The sequence below is a fragment of the Cnephaeus nilssonii genome, assembly GCF_951640355.1.
Source record: "Cnephaeus nilssonii genome assembly, chromosome: 17".
NCBI classification, from domain to species: Eukaryota; Metazoa; Chordata; class Mammalia; order Chiroptera; family Vespertilionidae; genus Cnephaeus; species Cnephaeus nilssonii.
The window spans coordinates 50,869,332-50,892,738 of NC_137088.1; the positions used below are offsets into that span (position 1 = coordinate 50,869,332).

The 23,407-nt window shown below is 43.3% G+C and overlaps 1 protein-coding gene across 6 annotated transcripts in view; it reads right to left on the bottom strand.

The window, feature by feature from the left end:
- PRICKLE2 (prickle planar cell polarity protein 2) overlaps positions 1-23,407 on the bottom strand; it is a 321,728-nt gene that overhangs the window by 54,260 nt on the left and 244,061 nt on the right. The window lies entirely within an intron of this gene.

Consider the following 23,407-nt stretch of genomic DNA (forward strand, 5'->3'; position numbering starts at 1 on the left):
GAGCACAGAAACTCATTCTTCAGGAAAGAGGCCAGCAGATCCCCCATCTCTTGGGGGCTTTCCCTCTCTCCACAAGGGACAAACAGAAGCCAGCGAACTCTCCTGGAAGAAGAGAAATCGGCTCCCATGCCGGCGAACCCGGAGGGTAGGGCTTTCTCGGGCTCCCGGAGCCGACTTTACCATTTTCCCTGCTCGTCTCCAGCATGTCACACGCCTCCGGAGCCAGCGGGATCTGTCAGTGCCTGCCCTGGCAGCGCCGGAGTCAGAGCCCGTTTTTGGCACTCACAGCCCTCAGCCTCCTCCTACACGCAAAGCCCTCCAGGTCCTGAGCCCTCTGTGAGGACAGGCAGCGGCTCCCATCTGTCAGAGAGTCCCTGAATCCGGGATACAGAGCGTGTAGTGAAAAATCGTCAGTACTGAGAGTATTTCTGTACATCCTAGAATACTCCTGCTTATGACAGGGCAGATTCGTGCACTTTCTAAGCTAGGTTAACCCTAACGATGACTTTGGGAAGCACCAAGCACCTATTTTTGTCTGAGAAAAGAAAACATTCTACCATCCAGCTGCATGCAAAACTAGGGAAGGACAAACTGACCCCAAACTGGAGGTATGCTATTATATAGGAGAGACACAAACAAACAAACAAAAAACCACGCAAGCTCAGATGACATCATGGAAAATACTTGCCAGCTATCTCTCAGCAGCATCATGACCAGCTCTTGAGAAACAAGGCATTCATTCAGTAACAGAGAAGAAAGAAGACTCGGGGCTCTAAATTCAGCATGTTCGTCAGAGTCCACAAACTTGGTCGAACTCCCGAGTTTAGGGAGTCTTGGATATGCACACCGTTTTGGGAATGCTGGGACGAAGAGTTACGACACCTCTGTCTACTCTCATCTCCAGAAAGGAAGTCGTAAGCAGAAGAAGAGAGGGGAGGAAAGGCTTTGCAATGACAAGGCCTTAAAAAATGTGAAAGCCATCTTTATTTTCCTAACAAATAATCGCAACCATTCACCACCCTGTGCATATCATCCTCCTAGTCAAATCCCAAAGGCAACCATACACAGACTTCTTGTCCTAGACCAGCTGGCTTGGGGAGGCCGGGCCTCTGCAAGGCTCCCTGCAGGCACCTGGCGGGGAGCCACGTCCTGGGAGCGGGAGGACCGCTCCAGGTTCTGTGCGCCCACAGGTTACGGCACTCTCCAGAGAAGAAACGAGAGGCCAGATGATGAGTTCGTTTGGAATTAGTCGCTGGTGCTGAGCCCCTCAGAGAGCGGCACCCTATGGCTCCTCAGGTGAGCGCCAGGTATAAAAAGCAGACCCGGCTCCGTGTCTTGGAGAAGGGCTTTGCCTCCCAAGCCAAACAACTGCTTGTGGAAAGGCCTCACTTTGCAGTTCTCACAACACCCATGATCGCTACGGAACGGTGGGGATAAATGCGAACATGGAGTGAATCCTTGTGGGTGCTTGCTAGTGAACTACTTTGAGCTATACCCACCCTCCCTCATTATTCACACAGCCCCCTCTTCACTGCCCAGAACAAAGTCATCCCTGGGAACCCTTCTGATCTAGAGCCTGAGCCAGGCCCTCTCTGAGACTGTCCACAGCTGGCCCAGGTTGGAGTCTTCCCTGCACCGTCTGTGTCATGGCCAGGGAGACCCCACCCCAGCCCGGCCCGACCATGCTCCATGCCTGTGTCCTCAGCAAGTTACACTCACCACACAGCAGCCTCATTGGAAGAGCGGGGCAATGCAGTGAGAGTGGAGGCAGAGCATTTGCCCCCTAATAACAACACGTGACATGAATGTACAGCAATTAGTATGTTAGCTAGCCTGGCATACTCCACATGGAACAATCCAGAGGCTTCCTGGACTTCCTTCCATTTTAAAATGTAGGGCAACACTGTCAGCTCGTAGAGTTAGACCAAACCCCGCCCCTCCCCACGCATCTCAGGCTAAGCAAGAAGGTTGCAAGGAATAAAATGCTACTTAAGCTAGTTTGATTTCAGAGGTAAAATGGAAAATTATTGTAAAGGTGTGATGCTTTCTCCAGAAACCCAGCAGTACCCTCGGGCCTCACGAGGAAATGGAACCTGCCGCTGGAGGGTGATCGGTCAGGGATTCTCATCTCTCTAAGCCCAGGGTCCTCTATTCGTCTCTCGCTGCATATTTGCTTCTTATCTTCTCAAAGCTTAAGGTTCCCCATAAAGCTTGAGTTTATACAACCTCGGTTCCTAGACTGACTAGCTTTGCTCAAACCCAAATCCCCCAGAAAAAGACCCTGACTGCCCATCTTGGGCAAGGTCCACACCTGGAAAGCAGTCCCACACACCTGACCCTGGAGGGCAAAGGAGTCCCCAACATGCAGTGACAGAGAACGCCAGGGGTTCTTGGGAGATAAATAAATATCTTGGTATGCTGTGTGCCATCCTCAAGACTTGGAATTCTTTTCTTAATTACAGTTTACATTCAATATTATTCGTTTCAGGTGTACAGCATAGAGATTAGACAATCATATACTTTAAAAAGTGTTCCCCTGGTATTTCCAGTATCCACCTGGCATCATACACAGTTATTACAATATTATTGACTATATTCCCTATGCTGTAATCTACATCTCTGTGACTATTGTGTGACTACCAATTTATACTTCTTAATTCCTTCACCTTTTTCACCCACCCCCCTCCCCCTGCTCTCTGTCAACCATCAGTCTGTTCTTTATATCTATGAGTCTGTTTCTCCTTTGTTTGTTCATTTATTTTATTCTTTAGATTCCACATATAAGTGAAATCATACGATGTTTGTCTTTCTCTGACTGATTTATTTCACTTAGTGCAATGCCCTCTAGGTCAATCATGTCACAAATGATAAGATTTTGTTCTTATTTATGGCTGAGTAATATTCCACTGTACATATGTATCACCACTTTTTTATCCCCTCGTGTACTGATGAGTTCTTGCTTCCCTATCTTGGCTATGGTAAGTTATGCTGCAGTGAACATAGGGGTGCATATATAAGACTGAATTCTTAAATCAACAGAGGGAACATAGCCCCACTTTTCCTGGCCAGACATCTTGTGTTGTCTTTTATAATTCAAGCCAACGGATTACCACCACTGAAAAGTGTCCGTTCTACCAGAATTCCAATAATGCCTCATATGTGGAATGTGCTAAAATATTTTCTCACAATAATTTGGTGGATGCTTTTAAAACTGACCTAATTAGTGGGATGCCCCTTTATTAAAACAGATCAACTAATATTAATTAATAATCTACCAAAACACCCTGTGTCCTGTTGTAGGTGATCTGACTTGCTCTGAGGAAGGACAATGAGTTGATGGAGCCTCCTGCAAGCCTGGTCCAGTCCAGGAGGAAAAGTCACCCTCTCATGTTGGCTTCTGTGTCTCCACCTGGTATTGATCTGACTTTCCAAGCTCTTTATTGAGCATGGAGGATTAGAAGATGGATGGGAGTGAGGGAGAATCCACTCTCTTGAATTCCCAATCTGTCTGGCAGAACACAGAAATGCTGCATGCGTTACCCTCTGCCATCAAAATCTTATCATTTGTGACAACATGATTGACCTAGAGGGCATTGCACTAAGTGAAATAAATCAGTCAGAGAAAGACAAAACAGGACTATATACCCCAAAACACACACCAGAGGAAAGACTCAGTATACTTTCTGGGGCTCCAAAAATTAAATTGGACACCACCCCTGGAAACCCTGCAGATTGCTCAATTTAGCCCCAACATGTTTCACTTGTTAATTTTTACAAATAAGTGAGCAAAGCCAACAGAATTTTGTCAGTGATGATCATACCAAGCTATTACCTGGTATGTTGATCTCTATTTTTCCTCTTGTGTGTACTGATGTATAGAGCATATTTCTCCAAAAGCAGGTCTATTGAATGTTCTAGAAACTTTGGTCCCTTTAAACATTCCCAGGTAGAGGTGCCTCGTGATTCTGCCCTGGGTGAAGCTGTACTAGGTACACCCAACCCCCGCCACTACCGCCCCGCCCCACAAAAGCATTTTGAATACAATAAACTGGATTATTAAAACCAAGTAGCTGAAGGCCTTCATTTAAGGTGTTACTCCCAACAGGAAGGTTTGGCAGTACCTTCAGTCTGTCTGGCGGACTGTCAGAACTTAGTGTGCAAACAACGACCGCAGAGCCAGGCCTCGCCCAGTTCCAGACCCGGGCTTGTTTGCACTTTTGACAGCATTTCTGCCTGGGCACAGACAGAAGGGAGGGAGTCAGGGGCTCCTCGCTGGAGAGAAAAGTGTGCTAATTTTAAAAAGTGGGCACAGTGCTTTATTTAAGGTGATGGGTCTCAAACTTTGGCTTGCACCAGAACCCCCGGAAAGCTTTGTTGAAAGACACATTGCTATTTCAGTAAGCCTGGGGCGGGACTGATCATTTGCATTTCTAACCGCTCTTAGGTAATGCCCCTGCCGTGGTTCAGGACCAGGATTTGAGGTTTAGAGTTAACCTAGGGCCGTGGTTGGCAAACTGTGGCTCGCGAGCCACATGCGGCTCTTTGGTCCCTTGAGTGTGGCTCTTCCACAAAATACCACGGCCTGGGCGAGTCTATTTTGAAGAAGTGGCGTTAGAAGAAGTTTAAGTTTAAAAAATTTGGCTCTCAAAAGAAATTTCAATCGTTGTACTGTTGCTATTTGGCTCTGTTGACTAATGAGTTTGCCGACCACTGCCCTAGGGTCTCCCTCCACATCAACCCCAGGAGGCTGCCAGGCAGGTGGTGGGATTCCTGTTTGCCCCAAGAGACCCAGGAAGCCCAGAGGAGGGGAAAGCATGTGTCCAATCCCACTCAATTTTGTGGGTGTCTCCTTCCAAACCTGCACATATATTTTAGCCAGGGGATTCCAGCAGCTCTGGCAAGAATGAAAACTCCTGAGGGAAAGGGCTCACAGGTGGGACACTTTCCATATCAAAAGCATCCCTGGTTTCTTGAAGATGGAACACAACAAAGAAGTTAAACTTCCTTGGTTGATCTCAGATTCAACTATCCCTCATCGTCTTTGAAGAAGGGATCCATGAATGTATTTATTTATTGAATGTTCTTATGCCCGGAGTGTTTCTACACACATACCTTGTGAACCCACCCCCATCCTGAAGGTTGGTATGGTATACTCACCAGATTGAGCAGCACAGAGCTAAGAAGTGGTAGAACCACCTTTGGCCTTGGCTTCCTCCTCCTCTCCCTCTGTTTATTGAGGATTCTTAGCCTTCCTTATCAAGAAGAAAGACACAGATAGTAGACTCCCAGGGCATTTGTCTGACTGACTGTAGAAATGATGAACATTTTCCTTTGCTGTTCTCCATAAAATGACCAACACATGGTCCAAAATGAACTCACAGTGAGTAAAAAGTGATGCACTCCAACTTAAACAGTCTTCCCACTACACCACGGCATGATGGTGTAAGGGAGTCGTGATAGGTATGGCTGCCCCCCATCCATTTTCCTCTCTGCCTTAATAAGAATGCCATCATTTTACTCTGACCATCAATATGCCCAGCTAAGAACAGTATTTCTGCACCTCGCTAGTAGCTATGAGTGACCATGGGAATCAATTCTAGCCAATAATATGTAAGGATGTGACTTCTGAGATGGCTCTTTTAAAGGGTGCCAAACAGTTGGCAAAGGCCCCTTTTTGCCCATTCCCCCTTCTTCCTGCTTCCTGTCTGGAATGTATATACAATGGCTGGAGCTCTAGCAGCCACCCTGTACCATTAAGTAACCTTAAGAAGGGAAGTTTTTTATTACACCATGGATCCACCATACCAGCCCTGGATTGCTTATCTCTGAAACGTCTTTTACCAAATGAGAGAAATAAACTATTTCTTTATTTACAACCTCGATTGCTAGGAAATGAATGCAATTCCTAAATGATACATCAATGGCTCTCAAACGCTAGCAAACTCCAGCATCATGTGAGGACCTTATTGAACATTATTCTCATTTTCATCCTTCTGGGTCTGAAAAGGAGCCCAGAATTCTGCATTATTTTTTTAAAATATATTTTTATTGATTTTAGAGAGGATGGGAGAGGGAGAGTGAGTTAGAAACATCAATGATGAGAGAGAGTCATTGATTGGCTGCCTCCTGCACACCCCCTACTGGGGATCGAGCCCGCAACCGGAGCATGTGCCCTTGACCAGAAGTGAACCAGGGACCCTTTGGTTCGCAGGCTGACGCTCTATCCACTGAGCCAAACCAGCTAGGGCCAGAATTCTGCATTCTCAATAACACCTCACGCCACACTAGGAGAAACACTGCTTGGAGGGGACAGCAAACACGACTGCCCAGGGTCAAAGGTAGAACTCCTGGAGTGTCATCTCCAGTGCAGGCTAGCACATTCGGAAGGTTTCAAAAAAGCCCATCTTAACCCAGACACCAACTGGAAGATGGGCCTTTATTTCACAGTCTCCCTCTCCTGCACTTGGAGAAGTTTGGAACCTCGGTTAATCTACTTCAATTAGGGGAAGCAATATCTAGAATTCGCCTGAGGTCTCAGAAGGCAGGTGCTGCAGAGAAAGGAGAGATACTGCCTGAATTTGCAGCACGTGGTGGTTTTTATGAAATGTGCCTATTAGTTCCCAAACGGGGACCTGGAGAACAATCAGGCAGCACTGCAGCGATGAGCCGTGGTGATGGGCTGCTTTGGGGGGCTCGTTTGCTCACTTTGCCCCTACTTGCCAGACTTCCATTCCCCGAGCAATAGGAGAAAAGTGCTACTAAGTGGCATCTTAGCGGTAAAATCCTACCAAGGTTGGCTCCTTTCTGTTTCTCCAGGAGACCCACATTACAATTTTAATGGGTTTGCTCAGGAAGTAATTTAGGATATAACAGTCTAAAATCTAGTGCCTCAACAATGTCTCCATCATGCTTAAACTCCCATAGGATTAGGAGAAAGAATCAGAAAGAAAAGCTCGTTTGGGGTTATTTTCAAAGAGGAGTGTTTCAAACACTCCCCACCCCCATGCACATACCTTTTAGCTTGCATCCGACGACTAATTCAACAGCAAACTGTGTTAGATATGGGTTCAAACTATATCCAGATTCCAGTCCCTGCCCCGCCACTTCACAGCCCATCTACCTATGACTAAGTGCTCGCGGGATTGTTGCCATGGCTGCTCTGGGTGTTGGCTTTCACCTTTGTGTCCCATAGTTGATTCTATATTCAGCAGCAAGAACAAGAACAACCCTATTTGACTATAACCCAAGTCATGTCGCTATTCTCAAAACCCTTGATGACTTCCCATCCTCCTCTGATTCAAAGCCAAAGTCCTTCCCATGATCTTGCTCCCTGAAGACCTGGCTGCCCATATCACCTTCTATCATCCTCTGGTCCAGTGCTGCTGACAATGGGCTCCCTACTGTCCTCTCCCATCAGAGCCTTTGCACTAGCATTCCCTGTGCTGGGAACAGCCTTCCCAGATATTTACATGATGCCCACGGTCACTGTGTCGAATCTTTGCTCAAAGGCCACCTTATCAGAGAGGTCTTCCCTAACTAACAAATTACACCCATCTCTTACTCTACAGACCTGTGCTTCTCAACCAGGGGCTATTGTTGACCCCCAAGGGATATTTGAAAATGTATGAAGACATTTTTTGGTTGTCACAACTGTGTGTGTGTGTGTGTGTGTGTGTGTGTGTGTGTGTGTGTGTTATTGGCATATAGTAAGTCAAGACCAAGGATGCTGTTAAACCTCCTACAATGCATAGTACAGCTCCCACAGTAAAGAGTGATCTGGACCAAAATGTCAACAGTGCTGATAAACCCTTAACCTGCTTTTCTTCGAAGAACTTAACCAGTTGCTGATGCATAATCTACTTGTTCTTTGTCTCTTTCTTCTTTCTAGAATGTGAATGCCTGGGACTTTGTTCATCACATACTCCCAGAAGTGGGTCTCGCATGTTGTAGGTGCTCAACAAATGCCTGTTGAATGAATGCATGCTGTATTCAAATATCATCTTTCCAACTTCCTGGTTTAAAAAAGGATTTGGACAGGGACATGAAGCAAGAGAATACACAGGTGAGGTGTCAGGAGGAAATGAAGTAAAACTCATGGAATGTCCCTTTCAGTCCATCAAAGCACTTGCTTTTTCACCAAAGATTACTGGTGTGGGGTGGATGAAGAAGATTCTAAGAGAAGGATGAATGGACTGAATAACTGACAATATAGTTTAAGAGGAAGGGACAAAAACAACACTCATTTGGTCCTGCCAGTGTGGCTCAGTGGTTGAGTGTCAACCCAAGCACCAAGAGGTCACCAGTTCAATATCTGGTTAGGGCACATGCCAGGTTGCGGGCTCAGGCCCCAGTAGGGGGCATGCAGGAGGCAGCTGATCGATGTTGAGTCTCTTCCATTGATGTTTCTCTCTCTCTCTCTCTCTCTCTCTCTCTCTCTCTCTCTCTCCTGTTCCTTATACCTGCTCTCTTTCTCACATGCTGACTCTCTCCAAACCTTTGTTTTTAAAATTTTCATTTAGAATATTAAAGCTCAAAGTTTAGTTAGAAGCTATTTATTTTATACTGGCTTATAGAAAAGGCCCAAGAAATGGAAGATAGTGGAGTTTAAGTATTTTTCTTTTAAGCTACAATTACATAAAGACTCCCCATTCCAATTTTACCAAAACATTCTTTGCAGAATGTCTGCACATTCGCATATATGTCCTGCTAAAAATTCCCAATAGTTGCTTATTCTTTTTGGTAACAGTTTCAATATTGTCATTAGACAAAATATACACATATACGTATGAAAAAAGCAGGATGGCAATTTCCTACATTGGTTAATGTTTGGAGCCTGGAGTCACACTGTTTGGGGCTGAATACTGAATGGAACACTTACCATCTGTCCATAGTTGGGCAAGTTACTTTATCTCTTATAGAGTCAATATCTCCATCTGTAAATGGGGACAATAATACAGGGGTGGGCAAAAGTAGGTTTACAGTTGTGAGTATGCAAAACAGTTTATTCTTGTACAATAATATAATCATAACTTGCATGTCTTTTTCCATATGAACAACTGTACGCCTACTTTTGCCAACCCCTGTATTTACCTTGAAGCAATGCTAAGGCTCAGATGGTATCGTGTAACTAGTACAGGGACAGGCAGGCACACAGTAAAGGCTCTGTATTTCTTTGCTTTCAAACATTCTAATGCATAATCATAAATGCCTATGTCAGTGGTCGGCAAACCGCGGCTCATGAGCCACATGCGGCTCTTTGACCCCTTGAGTGTGGCTCTTGCACAAAATACCACGTTTGGGCGCGCACGTACAGTGCGATTGAAACTTTGTGGCCCATGCGCAGAAGACGGTTTTCGGCCTGGGCGAGTCTATTTTGAAGAAGTGGCGTTAGAACACTCAAGGGGCCAAAGAGCCGCATGTGGCTCGCGAGCTGTGGTTTGCTGACCACTGGCCTATGTCATGGACTGAATTGTGTCGTCCTCCACTGAAAATTCATGTTAAAGCACTAATCCCCAATGTCATTGTATTTGGAGACAGAGACTTCTAGAAAGTAATTAAAGTTAAATGAGATGGTAAGGGTGGGGTTATAATTGGAAAGGACTAAACTCCTTGCAATAAGAGGAAGAGACACCAGAAGTGCACATGCACAGTGAAGACACAGTAAGAAGGTGGCTGTCTGCAAGCCAAGAAGAGAGTCCTCACCAGAAACCAACCCTGCTGGCGTCTAGATCTTGGACTTCCAGCCTCCAGGACTGTGAGGAAAGAAATGTCTGTTGTTTAAGCCATCCAGTCTATGCTATTTTATTACCGCAGCCAGAGCAGACTAAAGCAGTCTACTATATGCAAGGAACTGTTGAGTGCTTATGGGGAAAGGACCCATATATGAATAAGAAACTACCCCTGGTTGAAGGGGGTTATATTTCAGTAGAGTGTATAAGACAAGTAGGCAAATGACTATAATGCAAAGTTAATGCAAAAGCCACTAGAGGCAGACAAAAATACTACAAGGTTCAAGAAACAATAGATTAAATTCCTAAATCTGTAGCATTTGCCAATTTCAGTGGTGTAAATATTCCTATCATGGCTGATTTCAAGCTACCAATATGACGTCACTGGATGTGGGGTTGGGAAGAGATGCACAGTAGCATGGCACTACATAGTGGTTCCACCATAGGGATCGAACAGATGACATGACCTCAAGAGCATAGATAATAGTGAAATATGGGAAAGGAACTATAAAGAGGTGAGTTTTGATTATGTATTACCTTTGTTTTTAATATAATTTAATTATAAGTTATATAATTAAGTTTTAAAAATGGCTGCATTTAACAACTGGCTGACAAAATTCCTAAAAACTGACCAAGTGTATCTTGTGATACTGTCTGAGCCAGTTCCAGCACATCACTGGCAGAAACTTACATAGTCAGTTTCTTTGGCAAAGTCTCTTTAAACCGGTAACAAGGAAAGAATAGAAGAGCTGTAAACACCTGAAGATTGTTGGCAAAGGGTATGATGACAACTACCTGTTGTCTACTCTGCCTCAGATGGTTCTTGCAAATAGAACTTCTTGTAAGGAAGCCAAGTTATCTACCTCAGCTGACATGTACTTCAAAATATTTACCGTTTTCTGTCTCCTAGTCTTTTCCATATCCCTGCCCTCTTTCTCCTCAGAATTTTGCCTTTTCTTTAAATTTTTTTTTTGTGTGGGGGCATTAATCCTCACCCAAGGATATTTTTTCCATTGCTTTTTCAGAGAAAGTGGGAAGGAGAAAAGGAGGGGAAGAGAGACACAGAAGAGAAAGACAAACATCGATGTGAGAGACACACACATCGATTGGTTACCTCTCGTACTCGCCCTGACCGGGGTCAAACGTGCAACCCAGGTACCCGCCCTTGACCGGGAATCAAACTTGAGACCCTTTGGTGCTCAGGCCAATGCTCTAACCACTGAGAAACCCCAGCCAGGGCTGCCCTTTATTTATATATCTCTTCCTTTCTTCCCTTCTTGTTTCCTTTTAAGTCCCTAGGTATAAAACAGACTGAAAAAAAAACACACATTTAAAAGCATGCATGTATTGGCTGATTTGTCTTCTAAAGTCAAAAAGGATGTGAGCTGAACATACTGTAGGTGTCGATGAAGAAGAAAAACAACAACAACCCCACCCACCTCAAACCTAAATAAGTAAAACCTTTTTTAAGCTAGCATGTGATCAGTGGTTCCTTATTTAAAAAATTGGAAAAAATCCCCCATTTCTGAAATATTTACTCAAACATCAATTATGTTAACATTTGCCTACAATGTAGGAAAAAGAAGCTGCATTTGATGTTTAGTGTTTGAATCTTGACTATGACAAGTAGCCAAGTTACCTAACTTCTCTGGCCATCAGTGTCATCATTTCTACGATTAGAATAACTGCACCCATCTCACAGGATTGTGAAGGTCAAAGGTGATGACAGAATGAAAACACACTGTTAACTGCAAAGCTGTATATCCTAGTAATTGTCATATCGGTATTATTACTGAAAGTAACAACAATGGAGATTAGAATTGCATTGGGCTGCTAGTAATAATAATCTAAGTAGAGTGGTCTAGAGTTGATGGAGCATATTGTAAAAATCATCAAGTATCTGAGCTCTTTCCGTCACTCTGTACCACTATCCTAAGTGTTCGTGGCATCTATGTTCAAAAATCACAAGATGGCTGCTGGAGCTCCAGCCATCATGTTCATGTTCCAGGCAAGAAGATGGGTAGGGCAAGGGGCAAAAGAACTACCTCCCAGTTGGATCAATAACAGTTAAAGAAATTTCCTGCAAGTACTATCCAACTTCTATTTATTAAGACCTTGGCTAGACCTAGCTCCAATAAAAGCTGGAAAATATAATCCTTAGTTGAGCATATTGCTGCCCAGAATAAAATCAGATTTTGTCTGTAAGAAAGGAGGAGACACCAGTATTGGATGAACACCTAGCATCATGTGTCTCTAATAAATACCTGAGTTTTGGATTATCTCTTACCTAGGTGAACTCCTTATGAATTTCCCATACGGTATCTTTCCTGTGTGTTAAATCATTGTTTTTGATTCTATACTTCATATACAGCATAAGTAGTCCATTTCCCCCTCTATTATTAGTGAGTACAGACCCACAATGTCATGTAAACCCATTCTGAAGAAAGTTTAGAAAGCAGCAACAGAAGAAATCCTAGGACAAATTCAACGTTTTCACTGTCCAACATGATGCATATTGACAGATATGCTATGATCCCAAGAAGAATTCTTTTATTAAATAGAGCTTGCTGATCACAGGCCATTTTAAAATATAGGCAATCTTTGTTCAGGACCAGTTCATTTAAGGCAGTTTCATTTTTTCACATGAAAATAACTGAAGGTGAGCCCTGGCCGGTTTTGCTCAGTGGATAGAGTGTCAGCCCGCAGATTCAAGGGTCCCAGGTCCGATTCTGGTCAAGGGCATGTACCTTGGTTGCGGGCACATCCCCAGTGGGGAGTGTGCAAGAGGCAACTGGTCTATGTTTCTAACTCTCTATCCCTCTCCCTTCCTCTCTGTAAAAAATCAATAAAATATATTTTAAAATATAACAAAAAAATAAAATAACTGAAGGTGAGAATCCACGGAAAAGTATGGAAACAAAGGAGCTCACTTATATGTTCTGAAGGAAGGATTTCTGACCACTCTGGCCACTTTCAGCCTAGGTTACACTGCCTGTCCATTAAGTTGCAAATGTATTAAGGATACAATTGCAAGAATTTAGTCTTCCTGTTCTGAGAAGCCAAAAGATCAGTGCAGGTAATAGCTTGGTCTGCAGGTTCAATGTTAGATATGGCCATAAAGCTCTGAATGTCCTATATTATGCCATTCCAGAGAAACAGATAGGAAGGAAGGTTTCGGTAGGATGCCACAGAAACAAACACCACCAAAATGCTACCAGCTTTGCACTACAATTTGTTTTTTTAAAGGCAAGATAGGTTTAAAAAAATATATATGTTTGTATTGATTTCAGAGAGGAAGAAAGAAGGAGAGACAGAAACATCAATGATGAGAGAGAATCCTCGATGGCTGCCTCCTGCACGCCCCTTACTTGGGATCAGCCTGCAACCTAGGCAGGTGCCCTGACTGGAATCAAATCTGACCTGCTGGTTCATACATAGGTCGACACTCTACCACTGAGCCGCACTGTTGTTTTTTATGAAAAACTAATAATTTTTCTTATTGTGATAAAACATATGTAAGATTTGCCACGTTAATCATTTCAAAGTGTACAATTCAGTGGCATTCATTACATTCACAATGTTGTGCAACCATCACCACTCTCTATTTGCAACCTTTTCCTTCACCCTAAACAGAAACTCTCTAACTATTCAGCAGCAATTCCTCATTTCCACTCCTCCCAGCCCCTGGGAATCTCTGATCTACTTCCTGTCCCTATAAATTAACTTAGTCTAAGTATTTCATCTAAGTGGAATCATACAAGTTTTTCCTTCTGTGTCACCTTATTTCATTTAGCATAATGTTTTCAAGGCTCATTCCGCAGCATCTGTCAGTACTTCATTCCATTTAAGGCTGAATAATGTTCCACTGCATGAATATTCCACACTTTGCTTACCCATCATCTGCTTGTGGACACTTGGGTTGTTTCCGCCTTTACTATTGTAATGCTTCAATGAATACTGGTGTACAGGTATCTGTTTGAATCTTGGCTTTCAGTTCTTTTGGGTGTATACTTAGGAGCAGAACTGCTGGGTTATAAGGTAATTCTGTATTTAACCTTTTGAGGAGCAAGCCACACTGTTTCCCACAGTGGCAACAGTGCTTTACATTCCCATCAACAATGTACATGTGTGAGGGGTCCAATTTCTTCACATCCTTGCCAATACTTGTTATTTTCCACTTAAAAAAATTATAACCATCCTAGTAGGCGTGAAGTGGTATCTCATTGTGGTTTTGATTTGTATTTCCCTAATGACTAGTGATGTTGAGCAACTTTTCAGGTACTCATTGGCCATTTGCATATCCTCTTTGGAGAAATGTTTATTCAAGTCTTTTGCCCATTTAAAAATCGTGTTGGCTTTTATTCTCTTGGCGAGTTGTACCAGTTCTTTATATATTCTGTATACTAAACCCTTATCTACACCACAGTTTTATTTCTCACTCACACTATATCTCTGATATGGGTAGGCCGAGAGTCAGGTGATGGAAACTCGACAATGCTGTTTCCATATCAGCAGAGAAAAGTAAGGCTGGAGTAGAACACTAGCAATGAAACACTGTTATCTCAATGTGATGCATGTGACTTCTGTGTACACTTCACTGGTTAAAGCAAGTCACATGGCCATGTCTAATATGCATGGGGGTGAGAATGTCCAATCTCCCACCTGCTCCCTACGCCTGGAAGAAGAGGGAGCCAGTCATTTGTGAACAGCCCTACTTCTCACCACAGCAGGGAAAGAATGGAGAGATGTGTGAGCAAGAGGTTACCTTTTGTAACAGGAAGTACAGCTGGTTCTTGTCACTCAGGGTAGATATGCTCTGCAAAGTCATGGTGAACACTGAATTAGTGACTACCGAGCCATTGTTCCTAACGGACATGTGGGAACAGGTTCCCACCAGCCTCTGGTCACAACATTTTTGTCAACGGATGAGTCCATGTCCCTGTTTGATGTGTGTTTCTTTTTAAGGACACTTTACGTAATATATATTGTTGATTCGTTAACACGGAATTCACAGTCAACAGCACTACAACGCATGCTGACGGAAGACTAGCTAATGCATTTTCTCCGTAAGGCATCTCACAGGCTTCTTGCCTTAGGAAACAAGGCAGCACTTCAGCAGTAAGTTTGGGGGCCACTTTAAAAGCACCCCCCCAAAAAAAAGCACAAATGCAAAAAACATGGTACCACATAGGTGACAAAAGCACATTTGATGATTGTATGAGAGATGGAACAAAAGTAGAACATTGCCTCGCTCCCCTCAGCTGGCAACAAGCTCACGGGTCCGTTCAACCCCCCCACCCCCCAATACATATCTGGGAATGTATTTGAGAGTGCTGTGCATATTGATTTTGGGGGTTACAAACAAATTTTGACAGGTAGGTGAATTTGCTGATACTCGAATAGATGAAAAAATGAGGACTGACTAGGTTACAGTGCATTTGCCCCGCTCGGGAGAAAGAGGCTGAGCCAGGACTTAAGTGTAGGTCTGATAGCAAAGCTCATGCTCTTTCCCGCTTCACTGCCCCGTCTCCATAAACCAGTCACAGGATTACCTCTGCCCTGGGCATTCCATGAATCAATGGCCAATGTAGCCACAGTTTATTCTTCAAGCCTGTGATTCCTGTTAAACCCTTGAATAATAAACAGGCTAGAGTGGCTATTAATCATGAAAGACACATGGACTAGTTGCAATTCCAAAGAAGGTGAAAATCGCCCGCCTTATATGGAAGCCTGTGCGCTTTGAATGTTCTGTGCACACGTTACGTAGCAAGGGCCATGCGAGCTGGCTCACGCGGACCACTTTTCTCTCTCAGAGGTCCATGCAAGAGAACCTGAATGTGCCCAGGTTCACGCCTAAGACAGGCCATGTGGTTCTTGAAGTGACTGCTTTAATTCCTGAGACTATATTTTTTAATCTCATTACTTTATTTTATTCTATTTCAGGTATTTATTTATTTTGTGGTAAAATACACATAAGCATAAATAAAATTTACCACTTTATTTTTAAATGGTACTAAGTACATTGTTGGGCGACCATCACCACCGTCCACCTCTAGAACACCTTCATTTTCCCAAAGTAAAACGCTATTGCCCTTGAGCACTAACTCCTCATCCCTCTCCCCCGTTCTCTTTCTGTCTCCTTGAATGTGACTAGCTGAGAGTGATTTTCATTACATGTTGGGACCAAATGTTCTTCTGTGGTAACACTTGTCTGAAACCATGGTGAACATCAGTGGGGGAAAATGAGTCAGACAATAGACATACACTTACATTTGAGTCCTTTTATAAGCAACTTTCCTGAGACAATTAGGGAATGCGGGGAGCTGGCCCCAGCCCTCAGGCTCTGGAGCAAACGAGAGGACCTGGGAACTCAGCCTTGACAGTGTTTCCACTGAGAAGACCTGTGCGATAAATCGCCCCTGACAACGGGCAAGTTATTGCTCCTGCATTTTCAGCCTCGGGCATTAACTCAACATTTTACAGATCATACAATTCCCATTATGTAGCACCTCTTCCTAGCCCGTGACAGAGTCATCTGACTGCTTTTGAAGTGGCCTGAGACGCGACCAAATGCATTAGTGAATAATTGCCAGAGAAGAGAACTCAATATCAGCCGGGCTCAGACCACACAGCAGGTCCGGGCAGGCCCTGTGCAGCACCGGCATTTCTGACGTCTAGTTTAAAACAACGCTTACCCACATGCTATCGGTCGCATCCCAGATCCAGCAGATACCATCACGTGCCCAGCCAGAGACCCTGCCCCGCTCAGCAGCGCCGTTAGTCCGGTCTCTGCGGGACGATCTCCTTTCCCTTCGCTGCCCTCAGCTGTCCTTACCCTTGTTTTACTCACTCTACCAAGAGCTCCTCTAAACCTCTTTTGGAAATATGCAAGAGATTTGTACTTAATTAAAGGAATTATTATTCAATAAAATGGTTTAAGTGTATGCATATTAACTAATGGCCTCAAAAGCACATTTTAGATATTGAAAATAGAAGGAAAGAAAATGCATCTTTAAACATCTTATGGAATCTCTGACCACATATACTTTGTTAGAGTTATGTGTTGTAGGGTTGTTTTGTTTTTGCGTTGTATATGAACTCTTTTTTAATGTGGAGATTAAACACATCATTAAAGGCATAGCCATAAATAAAAGAAAATAAAAGGGAAAGAGTTCTAATTTACACGTATATTTTTAGGAAATAGATATAAATATGGGACGTTTCAGAATAATTTCTTATCTATGTTAAGTGAAGGATACAAAGACATGAAATTACCCTAAAATTATTACAATTGATATGATTTTGCTTTAAAGAGAAACTATCCGAAATTATATTTTACTTATGCCAGAGAAAAATCTGAATTCCAAGTCAGGTAACGTGGCCCAGAATTATACTGAGACGCTGGCTACTGAAGATGGGAGAGAAAATCTTTTGTAAATAATCTAAGAATTGGCACGAAAACCTAAGAAATGGTGCATCATATCAGGTCCCTGACATACTTAGAAGGAAGACAGGAACAGCAAGTAACTGGATGTTTGTAAAAAATGAATGAAGTGGGAAGGAAGGCATTAGGCCCAGCAGTGTGGGGGCCCTGCGGCTGGAGGGGGCCTGGGGTATTTGAAGAGGGGCAGGCAGGGGTCAGTGTGGCTGGATGCTAGGAACTGGGGGTCCACTGTAAGAATAGAAACGTGTTCTATAGCTTTCCAACAAGTAAAGGAAAATGAAGGAAACTCAGAAAACGTCACTAAAAAATAGTAGTCAAGAAAAAAGCAGAGGAGAAAAGATGGCAAAAAATAAAACCAGAAAAAAGTGATAGACATAATCATCAAAGTTATCATAATAAAAGTAAGTATATTATACTCATCTATTAAAAGATAGATGATCAACTTGGATTAAAAAGGAAAACAATATCCATCATATGCTGCCTACTTGAAGTAAATCTACAAGAAAAGGTTGAAATGAAGCAATAGAAAAGCGTAATCTTGCAGCTACTCACCAAAGGAAAGCTAGTGTGCACTGTTAATATTGTACAAACCAGAATTTAAGTATATACAATTAGGAGAGATAAAAAGGGAAGTTATAATTGGTTAATAGATCCTTGGTCATTTCAAAAATTACCAGTGATACAACTTGTTCATTACTTTGTAATGGCTGCCAGTTCACTACTTATATTCCTGGGAAATGTTATGAATGCAGCTGTTTAGAAACTTTTTAAGAACCATAAAAAAAGATTTTCATGTTAAGTTAAATGCAAGCACACCCCCCCCCCAAAAAAAACAACACACACCAACCCCACAAAAAACAAAACCCATAAGAAGAGATGTTGAAAAAAATGAAAGGAAAACTCTAAAAATATAGTGTAATCATACACTTAAAGACATCCATAAGTAAAGTTTCAAAATATATAAGGCAAAAACAGAAACAGAAGAAGAAACCAATCTATAAACAATCAGAGATGTTAAGATGCGTCTCAGGTATTGAAAGATCAAAAGGACAAAAATTCTGAAGGCTCCAGAGCAATGGTTCCCCCCAGAGGGGCACTTTGATTTTTAAGGGGGGCAATTCGAGAATGAGTTCTTCACAGTGAATTTTTTGCATTTCTTGTGGTTCCAGGGGCCTCATATACAGCATATAAATATATATTATGACATATTTATGCATTTCAGTTCTCTACTATATGTTTTGAAACTTTGCTATTTTTTCATACCACTTCATATTTTATTTTTTTAAAACAATTTCTTAGTGATTTCTTCCTCCGTACTTGAACTGTCCTTTCATTCTTTTATTTTCCTCTTTCATGGTTGCCATGTTCTTTGGAAGCTTGTTTAGACCAGGTTAAAGGCCTTTTAGGGCTTCCTCCACATGAATAGGAGTTCACTTTTTGAATAATAAGAATTATATGTCACAGGAGGAGAGGTCATCAGGATTTTTGAGATACTTAGGTGGGGCATGGCCAAAAAAAGGTTGAGAACCACTGTTTTAGAGTCTATGAATAGCAATTATTGTTCATGAACTCTATCACCTTTTTCCCAACAGTTTGGAAACATTACCGTGTTTATTCTACTTTATACCGGGAAGAAAAGATTTCACATCCTTATTTTCCAAACAGGCAACAGAGCTAGAAGGTGCTAAGAAACTTGGTCAGAGCCACTCAGCTACACAGCTGTCTAAAGGAGCTTTCTGACTCAGGGCTCCTTCTGGACTTGGAGGCCCCCTTTTCTGTGACTCTCCAGACCCCGACCTTGGGTATTTGCCTTGGATGGTCTCAGGGGAATAACAGTGAAGTAAATTAACTCCGCTTCCTAAATTCTGGCTCTATGTGACAATGTTCAAGTCATATACTTTTTCTGAGATTGTTTTCTTAAATATCAAATACAAGGGTTAGGTTCAATAATTCCTACAGTCTTATTTCTATAGTTCTTCCCTCATAATCTCTGAACAAGAGCTTCAGGCCTAGATCTCAGTTTTCTTTTCCCAGATGGGCCTTTCTAAGAAAAGTGTTTTTACACCAATTGGCTGTCCAAACGGTAATTATATCTAATGTTTTTGACATGCCAGGTTCTGTATTAGTTGCCCTGTAAGGGGAACCTTTGCATTACTATCTTCATGTTATGGAAGAGGAAGAATGACTTCACCAGGTAAAATAACTTGCTCCAATCACACCCATGGCCAGAGCGTGGCAGACCTGGGTCCGGTCCCCAGTGGCCGGATAACACAGCAAGGCGTTTAATCACTATGCTTCGGAAAGACCACCATGGGCCGCATTTGAGCAGAACTATTCCTCATGTCCTTCTCACCACTCAGATGAATTCTTGCTTATCCACATCGGAATGGGGTCCAGGAGAGGACGGGTGCTTCAAAACCATGCACACCCTGCCAGTGTTTCTCAGTGGTCAGAACATCGGCCAATCGACCAAAGGGTCTTGGGTTCAATTCCCAGTCAAGGGCATGTATCTCTTTTTTTAAAAAAATATATTTTATTGATTTTTTACCGAGAGGAAGAGAGAGGGATAGAGAGTTAGAAACATCGATGAGAGAGAAACATCGATCAGCTGCCTCTTGCACACCCCCTACTGGGGATGTGCCCGCAACCAAGGTACATGCCCTTGACCGGAATCGAACCTGGGACCCTTGAGTCCGCAGGCCGACGCTCTATCCACTGAGCCAAACCGGTTTAGGCAAGGGCATATATCTCAATTGCAGATTTGATCCCCAGTCCCAAATGGGGTGCTTACGGGACACAACCAACCGTTGTGTCTCTCTCACATCAATGTTTCTCTCTCCTTTCTCTTCCCCCAACCCCTCCCTTAACTTTCTCTAAAAAAATCAATGGAAAAAATATCATTGGGTGAGGATTAACAACAACAAAAAAGACATGCACAATACAACCTCAAGTTTACCCACAGAGCTTGACTTGACCCTCTCCCTCAAACAACATGAACAGTTGCCCAGCGGTTGGCAAAGTTAATTGGTTCGCATTTCTGCTCCTTTCCCTGCCTGCCTCTCTATCAAAGGTTATGATACTTGCAATGATTTGCACAACGATGGAGGAGGAAGGAGAGAACAAAAAAAGGACCCACTGTTCAGAATCCGGACCATTGAAACCAGGGAAATCATACCCTGTCCTCCTCCTCACACCAATCCCTCAATGCCAGTGAGGATGGAGCCCCACCTTTCTCCCAACACCCTGGCTCAAGAGTCAGAAAACAGATCTCCCAGAACCCCAGGATTAAGAAGTAAGAAGTGAAAAGTCATTGAGCTGGCCTCACTAATGTTTATAGTTGCTTCTTGGTAGCTGCTAGACTTTTTATTACCTTTGTGGAAATGAGAAAAAGACACCCTCTCCCCAGCAACTACAAATTAGAAAAAGCAAGCCCCCCATCTTAGAAGAGTCTTGCATCCCAATCAGGTAAGCTCTAAAGTGCCTTCTGTTAAACCAAATGTACTCCTCCTGGGGGAGGCATTAGAGCCCAGGCGAATATCAGCCTCCAATCACCCCTTTGGCCAGGCACCTTTGTGTAATGACAAGCCTTACAACTATGTGTGACAGCCCTGATCCCTCCCAAACTGAGAGCTTACGAATTTATCTTACTGGTTCAGGAAATGCAGGTTCAGATATTGCTCGGATAATTAGCTTCCCTTTGCAAGATCTGATCATTGAGTTTTAATCAATCCTTCTAATTGCTATAGCAGTAACAACTACCATCACTATTTATTGAGTGCCAACTACATGTTAGGCACATCCTAGGGAATTAAAAGATGATGAAAGAAGCCAGTCTGTGGAAATGGTTTTTTAGTGCCATCCATCTGGATGTTGATGAGTTTCTGTCCCAGATCTCCTTTTTATTATGCATAATTAGTACTGAGCAATTCTTTCTAACAGTGCTTCTTGGCCAAAGGCTCAGTTACATCCCAAGGCAACCATGGAACCTTAGGAAGAGTCCATCACTGACATGAGAGAGGATGCCTGCCTTTCTGTTTGCTAAAGAGCAACTTCATTCATTCATTCAATCATTTTATTGAGGCATCCTATATAATAATAGGGTGATATGCAAATTAACCATCACTCCATCACAAAGATGGTGGCGCCCATAGTGGCCGAGGTGCGGGACGCTGGCTTCGTTGCAGGCTGGGCTGAGGGACCCCCCTCCCCGCCATGCACGAATTTCATGCACCGGGCCTCTAGTGTGAAAGATAAACCACACATGTTCAAAGTATACAATTTGATAAATTTTGATATATACATATACAGTACTCTCTATCAAAAGTATCATAACCTTTGATAGAGAAGCAGGCAGGGAAAGGAGCAGAAATACAAACCAATTAATTTTGCCAACCGCTGGGCAACTATGTTCATGTTGTTTGAGGGAGAGGGTCAAGTCAAGCTCTGTGGGTAAACTTGAGGTTGTATTGTGCATCGTCAAGACAGTGAAAATACCTATTGTCCTCAAAGGCTCCCTCTGCCCTTCTGAAACTCCTCCCTCCCACTCTTCCCTACCTCCTCTACCCCCAAGTCACCACTGATCTGCTTTCAGTTACCACAGATTAGTTTAAACTTTCTGAAGTTTCATATAAATAGGATCCTACAGTAGATCATTTATTTGGGTCTGGCTTCTTTTGTTCAGAATAATGATTTTAAGATAAATTCATGTTGCTGGAAATAACAAGAGTTCACTCCTTTTTATTACTGAGTAGTATTCTACTCTGTGGATATAATACAATTTGTTTATCCATTCAGCTGTTGATGGACATTTGGGCTGTTTCTGGCTATTTAAAGAAAAGCTGAAATCTGCCATTTTTAAAGTTCCATGCTCAAGGCATTATTTTATTTAATCCTCACAAACACACTATAGTTGGGTAATAACATTCTTATTTTTCAAACGATGAAATGAAAGCTCATGGAGGTGGATTAACTTGTCCAATTTGAACACTGAGCTACTTAGTGCCAAAGCTTACACTCCTGAACACTAGGAGCTCAGAGGACAGGTACTTAGAAGCTTTGGGAGGCCAGCACAAAGCCTGAGTCTGTGTGGGTCTTCCACAAAGAGACACGAGCTCCATTTGCTATGAGCTACTCCCTGCCACACAAAGCACAATGTACACACAGGGGTTGGGAAGCTCCAGTTTCATACCAAACCTGGACAAGAGCCACACCAAAATCACAACAGAATAAGGGTACGTAATAAACAACTGTGGAACGAACAAATGGCTGAATACACAAGTGAATGAATAAACTGATGGACTAATAGATGGCTAGATGAAAGAAGGTAGTTATTAATGGACTTGGTGGTAGATTCATCCAACCATCTCATGAAACTACTCAAAACATCTCCTGAGTCAGAAGGCAGAGGAGATCATCTTGATAGTAAATGAACTCTCACACCGGCCCACAGAGGAGGCTGCTCAGTCAGCAGAAAGGGTGTGCGGCTGTGAGCTCATGCAGGAAGTCCAGCCCAGAGGCCCACTCCCCATCGCAAGGATCCCAGAACGCGTTTACTGTAAAGGTCGAGGCCATCTGTCTTGAAAGCTGGGAACTCCAACGGCAGGTCTCCCTTTCCTGCATTTGCAAATGATCCTTGGCTTCTCAGGGCCTCACGCTCTGCACGCGAGCCTTGACAAGACCCTGCTGGTGGAACCTGGCCACGCTGCTGCTGACTTCATCTGGCAGAGGCCCTCAGGCCTGAACCCGGGTGCTCATCCCATCTCTGACGGCTCCGTTGAAAACAAGTTGACTAACAGGCAGTTTACTGAATGCTGTGCACACAGGCATGTTTCCCATTGCCATGCAATGACTCAGTGCCTTTCCGGAGCCAAGATAAACACAGGATCTTTCCCAAGATCTGTTCAGGAGATTGTTGTGGGGTCTCCTATCTCTTACCTCCCTTCCCCCCTCATCTCTGACACAGCCCTGAGAACCCTGCGTTGAGTGACAGCGAAGGCTAACGCGGGAGAAGCGCCTCAGAAGAAATGTAATCCACTGCAGGTGGAGGAGCATGCATCTCACGCAGCCGTGAAATTCCATTCGGAGCTCAGCATGAGCTGATGGAGTAATAAAATGAAGACGACACTGCAAATGGCTGGTGAGTCTAATAATGGTTTCTGTGCAGTTTTTAGAGGGGCTATTCGATTATGCATCCCCTCCCTATGAACCAGACCACCCAGCAGGCCTAGAGAGATGA